Source organism: Zootermopsis nevadensis, unplaced genomic scaffold (assembly GCF_977971745.1).
Source record: "Zootermopsis nevadensis isolate Lab colony 2312 unplaced genomic scaffold, Znev_1.0 Znev_ptg000001l, whole genome shotgun sequence".
Classification (NCBI taxonomy): domain Eukaryota; kingdom Metazoa; phylum Arthropoda; class Insecta; order Blattodea; family Termopsidae; genus Zootermopsis; species Zootermopsis nevadensis.
In genome coordinates, this window is record NW_028259133.1 from 7,802,170 (window position 1) to 7,824,732 (window position 22,563).

Here is a 22,563-nt window from a genome sequence, read left to right on the forward strand (position 1 = left end):
AGAACTCAGACAAACTACATGTTTTCAGCGCAGGTGTGACCTCACACGAGACTTTCAAGTATTATGCTATGTTCTGTAATTGACTTAAACACGCTAATTTATAGCCAATATAAAACATTGTTTTATTACATAATGACAGTCGTTAATATTAGTAAGAAAATGGGAGATGGATTTTACAGTGTTATGAACATTCATTGCTGCGTATATTAAGCTGTGTGTTTCTCCATAGGAACTGACAACTGAAACAGCAAGTCAGGAAAGTTACCTTCTACTCTTTGATGTGTTATTAAAGTTATTAGCTTGCAGTTAAGACAAAAGTTGGTGAATCTGTGTACTCAAAAGAACACAGCTTAAGATTTATGTATGCATGTGCTTTCTATAAAATACAATTTTACTTACGTCATCAACTGACTGTGAATAGAAAAGGCCTACTAACCAATAAAGTAGTTATTAAAATTCATGTTAGAAGTTCTTTTGGTCAGCAGTTACTAATTTCTGAAAATATGAAGAAATTCTCTATTTGTTGAGATAATGGACTCCAAGAAATCATACCATCCGGTATTATAGTCAAAAAGCTTCATAACCTTATGAAAAATGTAAAAATAGCTGCTGGATTAGTTTCCCATAGCTATAGACGTTTAATTAAAATTTGTAAACCACATACTGATTTTGGGGGGGACATGTGCAAGTACCTGAAGATAAGTAACATCACATAAAATGCAAGAATTTCCCAGAATATCTTCTTCCACGAAATGTATTTCACATGAAGTGGCACGTACGTTTAATTTTGGTTCCGAGTGGTGGATACGACAGAGTCCTGTGTGTGTTCAGACGCTAAGGCATGAAGGACCGAGATGTGAGGAGGTGGAAGGGGGAGCGTGGGTTTGCTTGCTGTTCTATTTATGGGCAACGTCGGAGTCGGTTCGTGCTGCTAGACACCCGGCAATACTCAGGCTGGTCGCGTAGTACGCACCCACTCGTATGTGGGTATGTTTGTGGTATGGGAAGAATTTTTATTACGGAGTCTAGTGGACACTCTGGTTCCATTGGCCAGACACTTCTAGAGAAAACCTTCCGCCTTTCATGATTTTATTTTCCTAATTTGCAAGATTAGAACAGGAAAGTTTGTTTGATGTTTGAAAAAAGGGTGTTATTAGGATCAATGCCGTTCCTTCGTTACAATTTATAAATCTGAAATTAATTAATCTAAAATTATTTAATCTGAAACAGCTCACAGATATAGCGCTCAACAAAATTGGTCCTATATTCTTATACATTGGTCCGTTTGTAGGCAGGGAGTTATATTGGCGTAATTAATAATTAAATATAAAAATGGGATGTAGAAAAAAATATTTATATACGACCTAGCCATATTTGAGAAAATGGGGTCTATGTGAAAATGAGTCGAAAAATGCCTACGAAATTTTGGTCGGGAAATTTTCAGGTAAAGCACCATTTGGATGGCCAAGGCATAATTTAAGTGCCATAAAATAAATGGATTTCAAATAAATCGGGCGAGAGGATAGAGAATGGAATCATCTGGCTCTCAATTTCTACAGGACTTATCAGCGCAACATCCCAGACGACAGTCATTTATTATTGTAGTGGGTTCTTGTGAACCAGAAAATTAACCTTCGGATTATACATACGATGGGGAATTTCTTTAAATTTTGGAGACCATCAGCGTCTCTATGGCCTATCATATTGGTCACTTGGACACTGGGACCGTGGGTTCGAATCCAACTAAGGCATGAATGTTTATACGCGTCTTTTTGTGTTGTGCTGTCCTGTGTACAGGTAGAGGCCTTGCGATGGGCTGATCATTCGTCCAAGGAGTCCTACCAAATGTCTAAATAAATGAAGTAACCTCCTATGTGGGAAGAGGCCGTTAAGGGCTGTGGAGCAATAGATAACAATAATAATAATAAGCGTCTCAATACCGTCTTTGTCCTATGGAGTTATTTAACTCAGAAATATGGTACCTGTTTGATGTCAATAACTAAAATAATAATGAATAAAATCTATTCAGATAGTCAATTATTTGTGGTTTACTTAAATTGCACGTGAATAGTCTAATGTATAAATATACAATGAAGGAAGAAATACATCGGTAATTAAGAAATTTATTGAAAAGTTAAGCCCGGGGCGTGACGTTAACCACTCACCCCCATCTAATACTGAGATTAAGAATGAGTAGGAGCTACCTTCTCTCCCCCCAAGGGTCTACACCGCTTATAGTGGGATAAATTTACTTAACGAAATGTTAAGCACCAAGCAAACAAATTCTTGTATTCTTACACCTGAGAAACAAAAATAGAATTTGAAAGTCATTAGACCTATGTGTTTGTAGTGTATATTAAAATACACAAACATCACGTAAAGCCTTTAATATTGGTATTTTCTGAAGGAAGGTGCGTGTAGACCTATTTCCTTATTTCAATTATATCTCTCGTGATTTGGTTTCCTTACCTTAGCTCTGTGTTAAATTCTAGACGAGTGTCTACATCTCATCTGATCCACAATACCACAACTGTCCGCTCCTTAACGTAGCAACGTCCTGCAGATTTGCGAATTTCCTGTCTGATCCCCCAATAATACTGATAAACTTTGAAATGCATATTTTCGCCTTTCTGGTTTAAGCCGCGTTAATTGCACGGCGAGGATTTTTCAAGAAGTTACAGGCTACTTCAGTCCTGCAGTGTAACATCCCGTTGGATTGTTTGATTGTTGAGTTAATATCTTTATCATTGTCACTTTTCACATACGCCTTTATCTCTGTTTTTTAAGTGTTCGCTTGTTACCGAACTATATATTTCGACCAGAGGTGGTCATCATCAGGTTCATGTATTGTACAGCAGCTGCTGAAATTTCTCGACACTTATCACATTGTCTTGCATTCGGTGTTTGTGTCCAAGAACTAAAATATGCAGTTAGTATTAAAGTTAAAATCTTTTATATCACTAAATGAAGACCTTAAATATTGGTTCTGTAATTTATTTTGATTTCTATTGTGTCCTAAAATTACTTTATTTCGTGTTTTATGTAATGTTGGCCACTTCTGGTCGAAACATGTAGTTCTGTAACAAGAGAACACTTGAAAAGGAATAATGATAAAGGCGTGTGTAAAAAAGTTACATTAAACCACAGCGCGAAAACCCAGGAAAAGGTCAACACATCTGTAGTCGTCTTAATACTTTGATAAAAGACGATATTAAGTTTAGGATCTGTCTTTTGATTTCAGCAAATCATATCCCAGGCGCCTTATATCAACCCCTCAATCATACGCCATTGATGTTCTCGTCTTAGTTTCACCCTACGCGGTATTTTGCGACCCTTCTTCCTTCGTCTCCTTGGTGCTGCAGCACAATGAAAAAATCTACCCTTAAAATGGAGCCGTGAAAGAAAGATTGGGGTGGCGTGAGTCGAATATGAGCGTTAGCGCTTGGGAAATTAAAAGTTTCGTTTAGTACAGGGAAAATGCAGGAACATAAAGGAAACGATCAGTGACGGAAAGCTTTGGATTGAAAGTGGACGCTGTGTTGCGTGGCTTGAGATGGATAGTGTTGTTCTGAGGGCTTCTTTGTGCGGACTACATTATCAACTGTGTGAACAGGTATTCTTATGTAGGCACATTCTTCTAACAGAAGAAGTGAGCTATACGCCTATATAAATTCACATCATAGGCTTTCTTAACAGACCGGAAAACAACGCTTCTATTAAAAGCCTCAGAAAACAATAGGCGAACTGTACTTGGAGGAATGCCCATTTTAAAATCAGAAAATTTTCTAAGCAGTAGAATAGACTCAGTGAACTACCTCACTGATTTTGTTTTTAATGTTGTTTCCGTTGGGTTCAGAAATGAAGTGGAGCATACGATGTATTTAATTATCATGATGAAATGTTGGTGTCTTTACGATTATCACATGAATAATAATTTTAGTACAAATTCCTTTACTCTTATTACTCTATATGCCTGTAAGAATTTTGAAAGCCTTCCACTTGCAACCGGTCTTTGAATTTGGAAATCGTAAGGCGTTTTAAATATCTTTGTCTTTCTCGTATTATTGAAATAATGCACTAGTACAGGCGGAAGTGAATTACAGGGCTACTTGGTTGCACTCGTTAAAGTTTCAGACGAGTTTAGTTAAATAAAACTGACCTACGTGTCGAAATAAAAATATTTTTATACGGTGAAGGTTTTAATTATGATCTTAAGTAGTTTCGGTTCAAAGGAACTAAAACTTCCATTACTAATTTCTGTAATTCTTATTGTCTTCTGGATTCAGACATCTTAAGCGTATATCGGCTTCAGTGTCCAGTTAAATAAATTTATTTTATTGTTCCGAAGCATTACGAAACATTTAATGTAGCTAATGTGTAACTTTAACAATCTCCCTCCTCGACTTCTCTTGTATAATCAGGGTGTATAATCGTTTATCAGGAATGAATTCGTCAATGTTGTCGACGGAAAGTTACAACATACATGGATAAGGTAGAAATGTGCTGTACGTACTTGTAGGTAATGCACAACACACTGGGGAAATGAGTAATGTGTGTCTATAAATATTTCATTCGGAAATTTTGAATAGAAGAGACCACTTGGAAGACTGTAAAATCTAAACTGTGCGTAGGTAGATAAAGTTAAAATGGATCTTATAGAAATGTGGTGTGGGCTGGATTTTTCAGGTTGAGAATAGGGCCCAGTGAACAGAAACCTGAACCGTTGGGATCCATGGAAACGCGAGAAATTTCTTGACTTAACGACTAGTAGATTCTCCGTGTAGTTATTCCATTAATTAGTTAGTTAGTTAGATAAATAGTTAGTTAAAAGCGCATTTCACAATCACTGAACCCCCTCTTTCTTGGATTTCTTCAATTCAGTAATGTTCTGTCGTATTAAGCTAGATAATCAAACCTCGCCGATTAACTGATAGTATCTTTATTTTTCTACTAAAGACATTAATTAATCAACCTGGATGATGTTGTTCATTGCAAAATTGCAAAAGTGTATAAAATGTTCAAATATTATTTTTAAAATATTGATGATCCGTCCGAAATCAAAAAGAAAATTTGCATGAAAGCATTTTAAGAATGACAACAGATGGACTTCCAAAAGTATTACTAAATTATAAACGAAGGGAATACCAAATTATTAGATAACCCATTGCCAGATGGGAAGTCTGAAACAGGCCTGTAACCTACATAATTGAAAAAGAATAAAAATAATATTTTATTTTAATTGATGTGTAATTAAGTCTCCCTAGCTATTCTGACTAATATGCAGAAATCGAACTGTAGCAATCCTCTCCCACCCTAACCCAGATAAATTATATTACTCCGATGAAGAAAGCATGTGGCAAAGAATGATTAAAACCCTGTATGTCTTATGAAGTAGTCGGATTTGTGTGCAAGATTTTTTGGAGAAAACTAATGGATCTAATAGGTTCATAAGAAATTTAGATGATACAGGAAGGTGGTAAAGTAAACATGGGTGTATTCTCTGTTGCTACGCTGCGTAGTCTGGCAGAAGTTTACCGACATTTCAGAGGGTGCTTGCCGCCTCCATCATCGTCCTGATGGCGAATGCAGCAAGCACCTCTGAAACGTCTAGTAATTTTCACATATTATACGGCTTAACAACCCAGAGGACAACCATTTCATACTTGTCACCATGATAATCTGAAATCTCACTTAGAATGGAAAACTGGTTATAAAAATAATAGTTCCTCTGTCGTTGTGATCTCTGGTATACAATTGTGAAATGCAGATGTATATGACTAAAATATAGTAACACTATAAGCACATAAGCGTAAAAGAATAAAGATGAAAATGTAGCGTTCAAAACCCAATTATATTTTGCGAATATTCACAAATATAAGCGCATGAACTCACAATAATTTTTGAATGGCACAAAGTAAAATTTCTTCTAAGTAGATCTAATTTTATAGGATTTTTAAAATTAATAGACGCGTATTTTGTTTTGAATCTCCGAATCACATATGGTGCACGTTCTCTTAAAATGACAAAAAAATTCGGTCTAAGCGTGACAAAATTAGGTTAATATTATGATATAAGTTATATGAAAGTTAGTCTGACTTTGCCGTCTTTTCTGTTTCTAAACACGAATAAATGCTGTTGCATAGACACCTTCGAATAGGATAAAACCAGATGTTACCGAATGTCGCAGTCTAATTATTAGCATACCTGCTTAGTTTACGTGAGGTCACGGGTTTAAGTTTTCGAACAGAAACTGGCTATTCTGGCTGAGATTTCTTGTGCGTTTTCTCAGTCCCTTCAGGAATTTACAGCTTAGTAGAGGGCTATCTCATAATAGGCAACGACCTCTTCCAGCCTTAATATTTCTAATTCATTAGAGTATTTATTCACCACCTAGTCATTCGATGGTAGACCTATATAATCTGAGTAATTAACAGTTTTATTTAAGAAAACATTAATAGCCAATCATAAACAAATAAATAAATAAAAGAAACCAAATGTTGGGCTTATGTTGTACACATATTTAACAGTGGATGACATTTGACATCTTTTAAGAATCCGATGCTTAGGATTATCAACGAGAAAACAGGTTACATGACAATTATTATATATTAAAAGCAGTTTTAGACGATTTTTGCTATACATTATATTCCTTACGTAGGATTTCTTCGGATTCTATGTGTTGTTAAAGACATTTACAAGCGTGTCAGTGTTTCAGAGTGGAAAACGGCCTGTGAAACGTGAAGGGAGGGCAAAATATAACAAAAGTCTATTTTTTTCATTGAGCAGTAAAAATAAATAAAAGTCTTAGACAAAGTTTCCGAAAACTCTGTGGGCTTACAGGCTGCCGGGCAGCATGTAGAAGTTGTTACACAAATCAAAGTGTTTTACCTCCAGTCAAGCTGGCAGCCATCACCGTCCAGCATCCGTCCGTTTCTCCCACTACTTCGTCTTCCTACGCTCTGCATTGGTTGGGGAAATGATGTATTCTTCATCTCTCTTCTCTTCTCAGTCCAATCTATATCCATCTCCGTCACTTACCTCCTTTCTCGGCACCCCTCTCACTGTTTCTCTTTTCCACAACCGCCATTTGCTGACTCTTGTTTCCATCGCAACATGTTCTATCCCTTACTGCATCAAAACCAATATGGAGTCTGCCCGCAATAACTAACACACAGAGAACCACGTTTCTTTATTGGTGGTGTTGACTCTACTACAAGCTTTTTGGATCATGAAGAAACCACACAAGGAAAGAAGAAAGAATAAATGATTATATACAGAAGAAAATTTGGAGAGTGTTTAAATTACTCGTCTCTTTTTAAGGAAGACTTGTATGGTAGCACGGGAAAGTGGTTAATAAGATAACATTATCTGTTTGTTGACAACATTTTGAGAGACGATTTACAAAGTTACATCGCCTAGTGCCAGTGAGATTTATAAATTAAAAGGTTTCGACTTTTGTTTTAAAAGAGGCGCGAAGGGGGAGTCCGGTAGTTTTCGGATGATGTGCGCGGGGTGCACGAGGAGGATCGAGGGGAGTAAACCAACGTCGTCGCACTCTCGTCAACGGAGCGCCGTCGCAACACCGAGCTAACGCCGCCATCACTGCACAGCACCTTACCAAAATCCAAACTGAAACCGAATCTCCTTCAAAACACACTCACAAGTACACAAAACAATCTATTTTCTATCCACCACCGATACCAACAACTCTGAAAAAATAAACTACTTAAAAACTATTTTAACATTCAAGAACTAACCAATTCCTAGAGCTCTTCTTTGTTTGAAATTGTGTCTTCAAACCACGAACCAACCAAAACACTTCGTTTATTTCCGGATCTTGTGTTTCTCACCCACACACATTGTAGTGACATCTGTCAGACTATTTCTTTAACCCAAACTTTTTGTACTTGTTTAAGAAATGTCTCAGGCCATATCTAATAAGTAAACCTTTACAGAAAGAAGTAAACAACTGGTTTAATTTTTCACTCAAACTGAATGTAGCCTTTCCCCTTGAAAACATTTCAAGCTCAAGACTGAATTAAAATCTTTTACTAGGAAAGTTTACTCATATTCGGCAATTTTTTATATTTTTCAGAGTTCGAATGAATGCTTTTAGTTGAAATGTAGTAGTTGCTTAGGCATACAGGCCCTAGTTTTATTACAGCAATATTAACTAAAGGATTATACTGTTGCCTTCTCCACCATCAATTTCTTTAAATAACCTCTGGCAATGTAGTTTAAAATATACAAATATTCCACCCCAAGTCTCGGGCTTTACCCCCATATCCATTTGTAAGGCTTATCAACCCTCTTCAACACAGCTTTTAAATATTTATGTCTTTATTGCTCTGCGCCGTCATATTATTCACAAAGACGGGTAAAAAGTTTTCTCTTCCTTCTCATTGTGAGGATCCTTTGTGAGACAATATTCCTGCTGTAGTTATTTTGGAATTCCTTGCCAAAGGGTTTGAGTATAGTAAGGATTTGCATTTTGCCCAAATGGTCACAACTATCCTTACGTATTTTGTTCCTTGTAAATCTTACCGAAACAACACCTGACACCTCGTCCCAGTTGTTTAGCCCAACAGCAACACTCACTGTCCATTGCACGACGTAATGTCAACTTCCAGCAGGTCACCGAATGGTTCCTTCAGGTCACCGCCATACCTTCCGCGTTGGTTATCCCCTGAGCAAGGTAGGCAGACTTGACATCCTGGATGATACAGCTCATTTCGAAGTCATGAAACATTTATAATAATAATATCATGTAATGATAACGAAAAGACCATCTTTTGAAACAATTTTTTCTGTAGTTCCAGAAGTCACACCAAGCAAATTGTGGGAAATTTCAGTTTGCTACACAATAGAATCCATTAATTTTTTTTAACTGTAATTTGTAATGAATGATTGTAACTCAGCGTTTTCAATAGGCCCTATATTATGGGCTAACTTTAATTATACTCATCAGTGTTTGTTGTTATGACAATTAATTTTGCAGTATCATTGATTTGTTGTTTTCATTGTTTGTTAATGCTTGACCGTTATTTGTGTAGTTTGTCTGTTGTCAAGTACACAGACAGACGCATTGAACTGGATTGATATTTATCTACTGGAGACTATAGGATTCTATAGAATATTCCTGTTCAGAGTCTTCTTTCTAATATTTCTTTAACAGTCTGTCAGAGTGGAACTTTGAGTTCACATATTTTTAAAATAAGTTCTTTGTGATTTTGCTAGGCTTATTTCATTGTATGCTGTGGTTCAATTATTTTATATGCAAATCTTATAGCCGGACAGTTGTCGTTTATTAATTGTTCCCATCGTTATATGTGTAGGCCTAATGTAATTTATCTAAATCTTGTATAGGTTAGAATTCTTTCATTTTATTTTGGACTAAAATATATTTTAAACATAAAAATCAGTTAAACCTACTTTTAAAGTATGTAAACTGCTTTCTTAAAAATAGAATAAAAAACGAATATCAGCTGTCGGTTCATACGATAAAAGCTAATCACATTATCTGCATTTTAAATCGTTTTGTTAATTGAATATTTACTAAGCAAATATTTTTTCAATAAATGTTGACAAATATAATGGGAATTAGATTTCATGAATTTATTCTGAAAAAAATTAGTAAGTTGCATGTGGCCTTCATATATTTTAAGAATCATATTTAACGAACACGAAACAACATTAAATTCTATCCATATCGTCTAGATCACATTGACAATAAACGCGCTATAATCGACATTCGGACATTAGTTTCAGAGACAAAGCATACGGATGGACGAACACATCATTGTGCAAAACGTAAAATTCTGTTTGAGTGAAAGATTTCATTTTTTATGTTAGAGATAAAATGATGCTGCTACATACTCTTACGTGAGAAATTCTAAACGTTGTTTGCATTAATTTATATTTTTATTCTGCAGATGTGGAAGTCAGTAACTGTAATCATTTTCAAGATATAAATATTCACTTAAGTAACATTTAGATAACAATAAAATTTTAACTCAAATGTTAAAATGCGAAGTATATAAACTACTACAATGAGCAGTGGATGAACTAACTCAGAATCGTGAATACTGATACGTGTTTAAACCTTCGAGTTCTTTTCCACAGTATTGTTTTTGTTTTTGTTGTTATTTCTATTATTAGGCCTATTATTATTTGAACCTTCAGCGTGTATCTCGTAAGACAGAACAATACTTTATTCTCCGGTTGGGAACTTGATGCTTGCAAGTAAGCCCACTTGGGATGTATTTACAAAGAATTAATTGGGATATGAAGAATTGGAGAATGTCATAAAATGATTGCTACCACGCACTACAGACTCCCTTATCACCTTCTATCTGAGAACGTAAAGATTAAAATATGATTTTATAATTTCTTTTGCATGGATTTTAAACTCAGTTTTTTGCATCAAGAAAGGCACATATTGATAGTGACTGGAAAAACAATGCTGTGATCACTGTTTAAATCTCAGAGTGATGAAGTCACAAGAGTCTGAGAAAGACTGTGAAAGGAGAAGGATCATTATTTGTAGGCATATTCTTTTCCAAATAGGCCTATTAAGATAATCAAATTAAGGAGGGGCATAGCCCATGCAATGCATGGAGGAGATGAGAAACGAATAGGCCTAAAGTCTGAAGGAAAGAGAGCAGTTGGAAGACCCAACCGTGGATGGGGATATAATATTAATATGCATTTTATGGAGAAAGTGTGAAATCATGTGGACTGAATACAAGTGTCTCTGATTAGAGACAGACGGTGGGCTCTAGTGAACACGATAATAAACTTCAGTTTCTATAAAACGCGGGGAATTTCGTGATTGGCTGAACGACTATTAGCTTCTAGGAATGACTGTCATCATGGAGTTATTTACTTTTCGAATTGTGAGGCAGAGGAAAAGAAAGGAAAGGAAAGGAAAGGAAAGGTAAAAGGAGGTTTCAGAAGATTTCCACTGTACACTTATCATAAATATTCAACTGGGAACAGAACATAGATCCACGAAGTTTTGTGTCAATCCTTGAGTCATTATCCTTTATAACGTTTTGTCCAGTCAGTTGTGTGCGGATTTGCATTTTCCTACATTCAAAGTACGGCTTTACTATGAGTTCATATCACAAACCACTTTAAAAAATATTTCTTTCTTAGAGTGGAGCTGCATTTACAGACCAGAAAATAATATACCGATAATGCAGAGAGCTGTATTATTGCTGTAATTTAAGCAGAATGTACGATTAGATAGATTGTTGAGAACTTGAAGAAAATTCACTTGACCTATAAACATATGAAGCTTGTCAATAAACTTTTATCTTAATGTTTATCATTCCAGAGTCAGTAACTAACAGTTAAATATACATGCTAGTGTTTTATATGCGTTAAAGTTGAAATATTCCAGATGCGGCTTTCTTGATGTAAAACCCTGAATGCTCGGTTATATATAAACTCCTTCTTTCAAAATATGTTTTTTACAATATCTGTTCTATGACACCAAACCTTGTATTAACCCGTACAATGGTGTCCAAACTTCGATCACTGGGCCATATACAAACATCTTGATAAGAGTTCTGGCAATGTAAACTATTCATTAAAACTGCTTGAAAACATGTGTACTAGTTACAAATATACAAAGGCATTAATTATGATTGGTAGTTTGATTAAAATGTTATGTATTTTATAACAATTTCAATAAAATTGTTTTTGTAGTTTGATTAAAATATTATGTATTTTATAACAATTTCAATAAAATTGTCTCAGTATGATGTACTGGTAACAAAACTACTGTCTTCCGGGTTGTTATGCGGTGGCGTCTGGTACAGACATGCCGACGTTTCAGAGATGCTTGCTGCCTCCATCATTAGTCCACCAGACTATACAGCGCCAACAACCCAGAAGGCAGCCAATTTCATACTCGCCACAATGAGAAATTGAAATCTCACCAGTGAGAATGTAAGTTCTCATAACCTGCTGTTCTAAAGTGTAGTGTCGACCTGTGCAATGGGTGCTGAAAAATAATCAAGGTATTTTGCATATTTTGTGTACTTGTGCTATGAAAAGTTTCCTCACTTCTTTCAGCCGTGATTGTGTTGTTTAATTCCAGCAAGCATTTTGTAATGAAAATTTGTATTTTGCAAGAAAAATTTGCTTGAGGTAAAGGTTAGTGTCACCATAATAAACACATTTTATCTCACTCGAAGTGCTGGTAGCGTTATAATAAACTCGGAACGTGTTCATTGTCATTGAGTTCAAATAGCATTAAATTGGACCAGCAGATTTAATGCCTACCAAAAGAGAAACTTCATTTAGGTTGAAAACTTAGCTGCTTCCAAACGTATCAAAGTGACTAACGTAGATAATATATGAACACTCCTGTCCACATCATTTTTAGTTTGAATTACTTATACGAAATGTAAATATATAAATTAACTCATGATCTTATTCTTCGAAGATAAACCGACGATTAATTTTCAAATCTTGCGAAGATTAAAAAAGAGAATGGTAGCATAATTTAACTCTTAGCAATAACTACCAGTGACTACTACAGAACGCATAAAGTTATTCTGCGTATGGTGGAACATTTAAAAAATTGCGGGCCGCAATATGCATATGCCATCAAGAACAAAGATTTTTCGAGATACTTTTTCGTCACAAGGAATAATTGACGTTTTCGATGTCAGTCTCCAGTTTCCAAACGTTGGTATCTTAATAATGAATTAATATATCCCGAAGGCTTAATTAATAATAATACTTTTAAAGCTGTTGAAAATATCGGGGTTTTGCCGAATGCTTGTCTTCTTTTTTGAACACTTTCAATACATTATAACTGTTTTACCTGTTTCTGAGACTGATAAAATAACAAATCACAGCTTAAATATCATCCTGCTTATCGTATTAAATGAAACATTTAATTAATACTATTTTTAAATTAAATAATATGCAAGGAATATCAAACTTGTGTGCGTTCTATTTTCACTGACATACTTTTTTTTGTGTTGTATAATAAGTTGGTGTGTTGCTTAAATCTATTCATAATATAGTTAAACGTGAAAATAACGGAATCTTGCAGAGACGAGTCTGGTAATATTTGGACAACACTGTACTAAAATGAACATCATATTTTGTAGCCACTGTATCGTAGTCGTATTTTGTGAGTTGCCCCTATGTATGTTAGAAAACTTTTTTATAATAAAAGCCATGTTGAGTCTTGTAATGTTTTCTAGCCTGTAAATGTATGGCGTGTCGTGGACTTTAATAGTTTCTCCGCGTAGGGATACCAAGATACTGCTCCCGTGTGTGGGTTTGGCTTGTGTATGTGTAAGCTTCTGCTTCTACTCAGTAAGTTTCCGGTGGTATTCATATGCGGCGCCGCTTTTAAGACAGTTTAAGTTAGTGATTTATGGTTGGACGTTAATATTGAGACAACCTTGATAGTGGTATCTAGATGAGTTTACAGTCCAGCACCTGAAACAATCCAGATCGGTTGTAAGATTTACAGGAGGAAGCATACATTGGTCAGAACTGTATTTATGTTCAAGCTGCCAAAGCAGTTAAAGGAACACGTTCGATAAGCTTTGTTTTATTGAGAATTTTGTGTACGTGTTGTTTAATTCGCTCTCCGTATTTTGGACACGGTTAACCAGTTCCTTTCGCTGTGGGCCGATTCTGTATTTCATTGAGGATAAACAATTTTTCACTGCAGTACGTAATTGAAATACAGGCCCGTATCGTAGGATGAGAGTGAAAGTGAGTAATAAATTGCAAGGGATGTATAAGTAAGAAGTCGTGTCCTAATTTGAGGTACTTTCCCGGAATTTACGAGGAAGGACTGAGGAAAACCTGTCAGGATAGCTGTTCTCCGTGTCGATATTTGAAACCAAGTACTCCAAAATAGAAAGCAGGACAGCTAATTACTCAACTACGAAGTTCAGTGCTTGTGTCTGTAAGGTAGCATAACGTACATATGTAAATGTGAAATAATCTTGAATTATACTGTTATATTCTGATTGTGCCTCGCGGCCGGGTGATAGCACTTCTCAGATCTCGGCTCAGAGACATCGTTCCTGGCCGAAAATGTTGTAGTTTTTACCAGCTCCTTTCGGTAAATGACTGTATAGTAGTCACACCAGAAATTAAACCACTCCTGTTTCCTTTCGAATCCTTTCTAGTTCATTATAATTGCCCGTCAAGAATAACGGATAATCTGAAGTTGTGACTAAAAATAATTTTGTATTAAAATATATAACAAAGTAGAATATAAAAGTTAAAGTAATTAGTTATCTTTGTTTAATAAATATTACAATATGTTTTAAAGCAGTGAGACATCTGTTTTGTTGCGTTGGACAGAAGCAGGCTATATTGTAGGCCGTGAATGTGTGAACAATCGTTAGTTTCAATGCATTGTTTCCACAAAACAGCATATAAATTTAATGTTTTATAACAAATAACAAATAATTACTTATTTTAATTATCGGTTGCAATACGAGCTAATGTATCCCAAATTCAGTTATAATCTTATATCGAAGTTATAATAGCTATGCTGATTTGTAGGTTTACTTTTGCATAGTAGGCCATGGTTGACTGAACAATATTTTCAGTGCACTATTTCCACAAAACAGCTCATAAAATTTAGAATTAAGCCATGTTGTTTAAGAAAAAAATTAATATAACTGCTTATCTAACCTTATTTAAAGAATAAAATACAATTTATTGGACCGAAAACTCAAATACAGTATTATTTTGAGGTTTGTACATAGTGGGCTTACTTTAACAGGATTACCATGGTAACGGTACTGTCCTATAGTTCCCAAAAATCTCTTAACACGAAATGATCATCAACCAGCTAACGTTGCTTACTATAAAGTTTCGTGTTTTTAAGTTTACTTACATAATTTCATTTATTGTATGTTCCAGCTTGCTAGTAAACATTAAAATATGCGCCATTTGTTATTAATTAAATAAAATAACGTGCTAAAAGACAATAATTCTCTGTGGCAATTTTTGGTGAAAATTAAGAGCCTAATCATTCTTCCCCTTTGAATTTTGCAAATGGAATTCAACGTGTAACTACGGCTTTCGGCGATAGGTCGCACAGAGTGTTGATATTTGTCGAACGTTTATTCAAAGATTGCAGTTGTCATTTTCAGGGTAAATGTGTAGACGATTAGCGGTTTTGGAAGCCTTATATGGGGTATTCAATAGGTTCTTCCATCAAAAATCGAAACATCCTGACCTCGAAAGCCGAAGTTACGTATAGACCTAGTAGGTTCATATAGTGTCGGTGAAATCTATTTTCTGAAGTATTTTGTTTCTGTAACAGGCATGTGTCTGCTCCCTCCCAGCGACCTCTGAAAGCAGCTTCGGAACAAAATACAATTCGGAGGTAAGCAAGTAAACAGCTTCTATCCGTGCATGATAATTTTACCGTCAGACTGTCAGAACATTTTCTTCGCCATTTTAATTTTACATCTAAAGTGACTACGAAAAATGTTAGTTGCTTTAGACTTGGAATTTGTTATAATAGTGAGCAATAAGCCATCTATGTTTAAATATATAATTACAGTCTATTTATAGTGAACAGAAAACACGAAATTTTGGGATTATGACATTTGTTAGAGTTAGATCTAATTCTTCTGTATGTATCACAAATAAGGAAGTTCTGTGGAGAATAATTAATCAGGAATCAGCCACATTCAGCGTCGGGGAATCAGAAGACATACAAATATTTTCTTACATTGGAAGTGAAATGTTTAAAAAATGCTCAGCCGTCGTATTTAAATCCGCCACCAATTCTTTGTAGCTTACATGGCATCAATTAAATTACACCGAAGTTCAAGAGACCTAGAATTATATTACTGGAACTTAATGGAAGAATTTAAAGTGTTGTAACGAGTAGTAACTGCACCTGCATTAACAATCAATAATTCTGAATTCTACCTACACATGATGCTTCGAATAAACAGGGACAGTTTCCTTAAACACCGTTAATCCGATGACCTTTGTATTGTTTTCTTCGTGGTAGAAACTAAATTCTTAAGCGATGTGGCTTCAATGGTTTACAGATCACATTTGTCAAAAATAACCGGTTCTATAATGGTATGAAATTTTTTGATATGCCGACAAACTATCAGCTTCTTTAGGACACCACACCATGGATTTGGTTAATGATAAAATTATATCACTTGACTGCCACGAGATATGTGATTTTATTTCAAATTCTATGATGATTGTGAATAACATTTAAATCGATGCATTCCACAGCCAGATTTTAAAACACCATGTTCCGCCACTTCGTCAGGAATTGGCATCAACATCCTCACATAGCACGCATTTTTTAGTTTAGAAGTATGAGAATTTTCGGCTGGAATGCCTAAAAAGATTAATCACTTGGGAGAACTAGGCGCAGATGGCAGGATAATTCTGTAATGGATCTTAGTAGATAATTAAAATTCTATGTTGTGAGTCGCTTTCATGCGCCTCAGGGTTGGGAATGATTTTATTCTCTAGTGAACATAATAATAAACCTTACAAGCGAAACAAAATATGGGAATTTTTTGCTTAACTCAACAACTATTATCTTATCAAAAAATACTATCTTCCACAGAGGTGTTCTTCAGTTAAAGCATCTGTGAATAGGATAAATAACATTTAAACAAATTCTTCAAGTTGTTATTAATACAAACAATATTTCGCAGTTTAATTGACAGGCTGTCTAGCTCCAGCATATCACATTTGCTTCAAGTCTACTTCGTAATTTAAATGTAATCAATGAGGAGCTTAAAGACATGATTTTGTTAATATTATCATCCCTACTTCGTTCATTAACCTTCGCAGGATTCCTGAGTTGATAATAAAAGAAAACTTACTAAGAGGGAGGACATTAATATTTTTGTTTTCCTGTGCTGTGTAAATTGTTTCTGTGGCAATTAAACCAAAGAGTGACGTCACATCACGTGATCCTAGGAAGGCTTGTTGCCATGCCTCAACGAAACCATCAATGACCATCCCTCGAATGGCTATCATAAAACCATTAACTTGTATTCAGTGGCCATTAAAGTTAAATATTATTACTACGGCTTTACGTCTCTGTCTTTCTCTGTCTACTCTTTAAAAACCGAAAAGATGGAAGCAGAGCTGCAGCTATTCTGTTCGTGCCGTCTTATTGCGCGCAGAGAACAATCTTCAGCACTTTAAAACTGATTTATGACAAAAAGCGATTTCGGTAGTGGAATTTTTGCGTGCTTGTAATGTCTTTATGTGAGATATCGTAAAAACAACATTGTGGCGTTTGTGTTTTATTTTTTCTTATGAATGGGGTTGTAAGAGAAGGTGGCCGCTTTAAACACGTTTAATGTTCTTTTAATGCCTTTACAATGGTATTAACTGTTTAATTTGACCAACTGTATAGCTCATGTGTTACTGCTTACTACTGAGTTTTGTGGGAAATTAATTCGTTACTCTTACCCTCATCCCATTTGTATATACCCTTATTGTCAGTATTAAACGTTCCGATTGCATTGAAGTGAAGAAAGTTTCTCAGGGATCTATAATTTTTTTGGATAAATTATTTTGTTTTCATTTTATACTGTCGTAGGCTTTTAGATACAGGCATGTTTTGATTATCGGAAATAGAATATTATAAAAGGGGGTAAGTAATAAATCTTTTTTTAAAAGGTTCTGCCAGATCTCACCGAACATGTGACTTAGCTATCACAGCACTCCTTATTTAAGATAACCTGACAGCGCAGCCGTGAGGGAAACATCAGCATTGTGGGTCTGCCTTACTTGACGGGAAAAGCGCCCGACTCTTCCCGTCTCAGTCAGTTTCGAAAATATAATCTCACTGAGGTTTGTCTTGGACACAAGCATTTGATCGTAGCTTAACTCTGTGTCAGCTTACTAGTGAATGGCAGACTTGTTTTTGTAAGATGAATCATTTTCAGCAACAAAAGTCAAATACAAAAGTCAAAATGTTAACGATAAACAAGACATTGAGGTTGCCATAACTGATTTATCTCGTTGGGAGTTTGGACTGAATCGATTCACCGATTTGATTTACTTAAATAAACTCACACAATATATCCGGGGGGGGGGGGTCCGCAGTGGCCGCGCGGTCGCTGGGACCGTGGGTTCAAATCCCACTCAAGCCATGGATGTTTGTCCACGTTTTTCTGTGTTGTGCTGTCCTCTGTACAGGTAGAGGCCTTGCGACGGATCCCTCGTCCGAGGAGTCCTACCGAATGTCTATAGATCAAGCTAACGAAAAGTTGGGACCCGCAGTGCTCAGGCACTTGAAGAACTGGTCGTTCCCAGTATCCCAGATATATACAGGATTACAATAATATCATAATTAGTGTTTTTTGGGTTTTGATACTTGTTAATTGATTTGATAGCCGTTTATAAGTTGAAGTATATCCCAAGCGTATTAGGGATTTAATAGAGAAATATAGCTTAGCGTTTTTTTTAATAAATTTACCATAGGAGGCCTACTGAAGACACTTCGTCTGAAATATCCCATTACGTTATCGACCATAAATATAGTTACAGGATAATATTACGTCACATAACAAGACCCGTTGTCATGTTACGAGAAACGTCCATGGTCTGAAATCGCATATTCGTGAAAATTTACAAATAGTTCGCTCTAAGTTTGTTCAAACACATAATTTGAACAAGATTCTGATAATTAGTTTTTTGGAGAAACTCTACGTATGAAACTATGTAAATATAAGTAAAAAATCAGACTTTATAAAAGATTGTACTTGTATTGCTCCAGAAATAATCTAGAAATGCATTGAACTTTCAGTATTTGCCACAGATGACTTAAAATATGACCAAGACGAGATTATTTTTTCGAAAGAATAACGCGCTGAAGACTAAAGTGTAAATTAATAGGGAGTTTGTATTTAAAAGTATCTATTGAAAAAGAATAAGGATTAAGAAATCTTAAATATGTTGCCTAAAAAATCTACTTAGCAGGTGTGTCCATGTATAACTAGCAGCTGAAAAGAAGAGCAACTGTAGTATCTCCTATTCCTCGCATGAAGTTTTAAGGATTAGGACGTCTGGTTTGTTTGAATTAAAAATTAGCCTATGACATCTGAATCCTTTAAACGTTCTGATTCGACACTTATATGAATCGAACTGCAAGTTTACTTTCACAGAATAATTCAAATTAAAAATGATCTGCACAAAGATCCACGTATTGAATGGGAATCGAACAATCTACACCATTGTTAAGTGTAGTTGAATATGTGCTTCGCGGTTTTCGTGATTCCCACATATAAAATTCTAGCAGGCATAATTCCTTTAAAGACATACGCGAATCCGTTCAGAATAAATTCATTATTGCGATACTTCGGCCGGTTTATCTCATGTAGCAAGCTGTTTGCAGATTTACATTACATAAACGTGTTTAGAATTTACATAATTCCTTTTTCTGTATACTAGTTATTAAACAACTATTAGCTTTGCTTGAAATATTTTGAAGATAAAGAAGTATACCTAGAAATATATGTATAAGCACTGGAACCTTAATATCTCCTAGTTAATTAGTTTTTAGGCGAAACTAAATGATGCAAAAATTAGCCTATTAGTCTTGGCATATCAGTCTGTCTGTACGCACAAAATTCAGCGTCCACAAAACTGATTTTCTTAAAATATCATACTTCGGATTCTAAAAAAAATGTTTACATATCCTTATTTTGGTTAGAATTGGAAACAAATTATGGCCAGTTTACATGAAGACATATATGAATTAATGGGGTACTTCCACGTGGGGAATCTCTAGCGAGTATCACAACCAAGTGGCTGAATCCTCCTTGATGACGTTATCGCTCGGTCTGACAGGCGTCATATGTCCCACCTACATTTAAGGTAATGAACCTAGGTGGCACTGACGTCACTGTTTCCATTTACTAAGGTAATTCTGATGAACTCATTGATACGATTGACTGATTTGTGAATTTCCTAAACTTTTAAGTTAGCGTCTAAATGAAGCAGGAGTTATTAAAGTTAATATCTCCAATAATGAACAATTGATTGAGAAATCATGACTAAACAAGACAGCAGAAGAAATGTCTCTACCATTCTGCCTTTCGTGCTGATATTCGCTGTGTTTGTACAGTACGTGATGTCCAGATAGAGAGAGTCGGTTCTCGACCCTTGCCGTCGAGCGAGGCAGATTTGACGGCGTCCAGTCGCGGGAACTGTCGGCAAAATTCCGCCGATAACCGGTCTTCATCGCTTCCACGGAAAAACAAGTTAAACTCAATCGATATTCAACACGTTTCACAGAATAATTAATTTATTCATTTCACTACTTTCATGGCGGCATAGTGTATGTAGATTGAGGCTTGCCAACTACATATCGACAAATTCGTAAAGAAGAAACGAACAAAAATTAATCATTTATCGGGCTACGCTCATATACGCAATATTTAAAACAAATTTCTTTACTAAAAACACTTTACTATTACAAAGATATTTATATTTTATCATTCATTTGAATATTATCCTTCCATCTAAGTCATTATCTTCAAATACGTTTCTTACATTTAGGTTCTTCGATTACACTAGGCATGCTGCATGCATTTCTATATCCCATGTGCGGTACATTCTCCACCCATTCTGATCTTCTTAATTTTCTTACCGTGAAAGAAACATATTTTGTGAAGGAAAACTGTGATTTCCCGTATTAAGTACCCAGTACTCGACAGTCTGTACCTACACAGTTTGAGTTATTGTTTAGTTTTGAAGCCTTAAGTAATAAATTTTCTTTTGCCGCAAACAAAACGTCTCACGAGACAGGACAGTCAACAGTGAAACCTACACAACAATTTTCTATGAACATTTTATCCAGAATTTTATTGTTTATTATAATTGACAGTATACAGTAGGTGCGTTCTATTTCTATCGGTAGTGCAGTGACTCGTATCAACCAAAACATTTATGAATCTGATGACGATTATATTTAATCAAAATATATTTTTCGTCAACGATACAAACAACCCGGTTTAGCATGTATAACCGTGTAGTGAAGGGACTTTATATGTGAATTGCTTCCATGGAAGTGGCAGCAATTCGACAAAACATTTATTAAAAACGTAACAAGATGCTACAATCTAGAATATATTTTACGTTAGTCATTAAATTTAGAAGTTTTAAACATAATAGAAACGAATTTTTATACCACGGAGGCTTGTTTTCGTTAAAAGAGAGGTATTTGAAAGAACTGTCAACTATTATGATAAAATTTGCGAACTGTTCTGTAGCATTAAGAATAAGGACCCAATCTGAAGTATCTACAGTCTAGTGGTAATAAACCCCACAATCTCAAGGCTTTTGCGGGTTTATAAAAAGGGAAAAAACTCAGCGAAGCTGGACAGTTTTTAGCAGATGCAGACAAGAAAAATACTTCTCTTACGTTTCTTCCCACCTTCAATTCCTCCTGTCATTTTTGGCATAGACCCACTAAAGAGTTAGACTGAAGTACGTTTCCAAAGTATTTAACATGGGAAGGTGCACAAAACACTAAAAACACTACCATCGCGGCTGTGGCTTTCTGTAATATCGTACCTTAACTTGTCCGAATATTGCTATGATTTTAACTTGGTATGAATTCTGAAGCTGATATACTGAACGCTGCAATGTCGATCCTCTTGTAAAATTTCTTCGATATTCTCGAAGTTCTATTTTCCACGTCTCTTTAGTTCCTGAGAACCGGTTTACGTCCAAGGGTATGTAGTTTGAAAAATATCAGTATATTTTATTCCATGCCTCAGGTTCTAACTTCTTGTAAGTACCGATAACTTATACTGCTTATTTATTGCTAACTAACATTTATAGACTTACATGCATCAGCTTACGGGCCTACATACTTGTATATTTGTCGTATAAAATCCTACGATAATTAACCTTAAAAATAAGGTAGTTTCTCTGTGTGGTAACCTCACAGAAACTAGTATGTAGGATACTGTGCGTTATTTTCTCTAGTCTGTACTTCAGAAGTGACTTTAAGTTCTTTATAGCACTTTCAGTTAATCATACCTTATTGTTGTAATTGTCTTTTTTGGAATTGGGCCTCTAATGGTTCCTTATAAGATAATATAGTGTAGGTTTAAAATTTACCTCGTTAGTGACTGAAATTCTTTTGTCACACCTTTCAGCTCACTTGCATGTACACATTTATGTTTTCATAATAAGTACGTTTTCCTATATAGCTAAAAATTTGATTTTATCAATAAATTTCAGAAAAAAACATAAAAAATATCCCGTAAAATAAAATAAATTCTGTTGCTTCATAGCGTATTTGTAACACTCAAAACTGTTGGGACGGTTGGGTCTGACAGGAGGAGTAAATGGATTAGTCCCTTCAGTCGGACCCCATTTTCACTTGGAGATGAGCTAGTCTCCGAAACGTAGTGTTCTCTTTTAGAATGGTGAACAATAGATCTAGTTCAAAAAACAGCAATATTTAACGTAACGTTCCATCGTTAGATCCTTTATGAATTGAGATATTTCGTGTTTACATTTCTGCCTTTCATAGTGCATGTTAAACCC

General features: G+C 35.3%; 1 protein-coding gene across 6 annotated transcripts in view; it reads left to right on the plus strand.

The window, feature by feature from the left end:
• Abd-B (Homeobox protein abdominal B) overlaps nucleotides 1-22,563 on the plus strand; it is a 314,220-nt gene that overhangs the window by 105,227 nt on the left and 186,430 nt on the right. For 5 of the 6 annotated variants that reach the window (XM_087342396.1, XM_087342392.1, XM_087342389.1 and 2 more), the window contains one exon: nucleotides 15,323-15,385. The exons of the other annotated variant lie outside the window; for it this stretch is intronic. The gene's annotated coding sequence lies outside the window, so the exon portion shown is untranslated. The remainder of the gene's footprint in view (nucleotides 1-15,322; nucleotides 15,386-22,563) is intronic. 6 annotated transcript variants of the gene reach the window in all.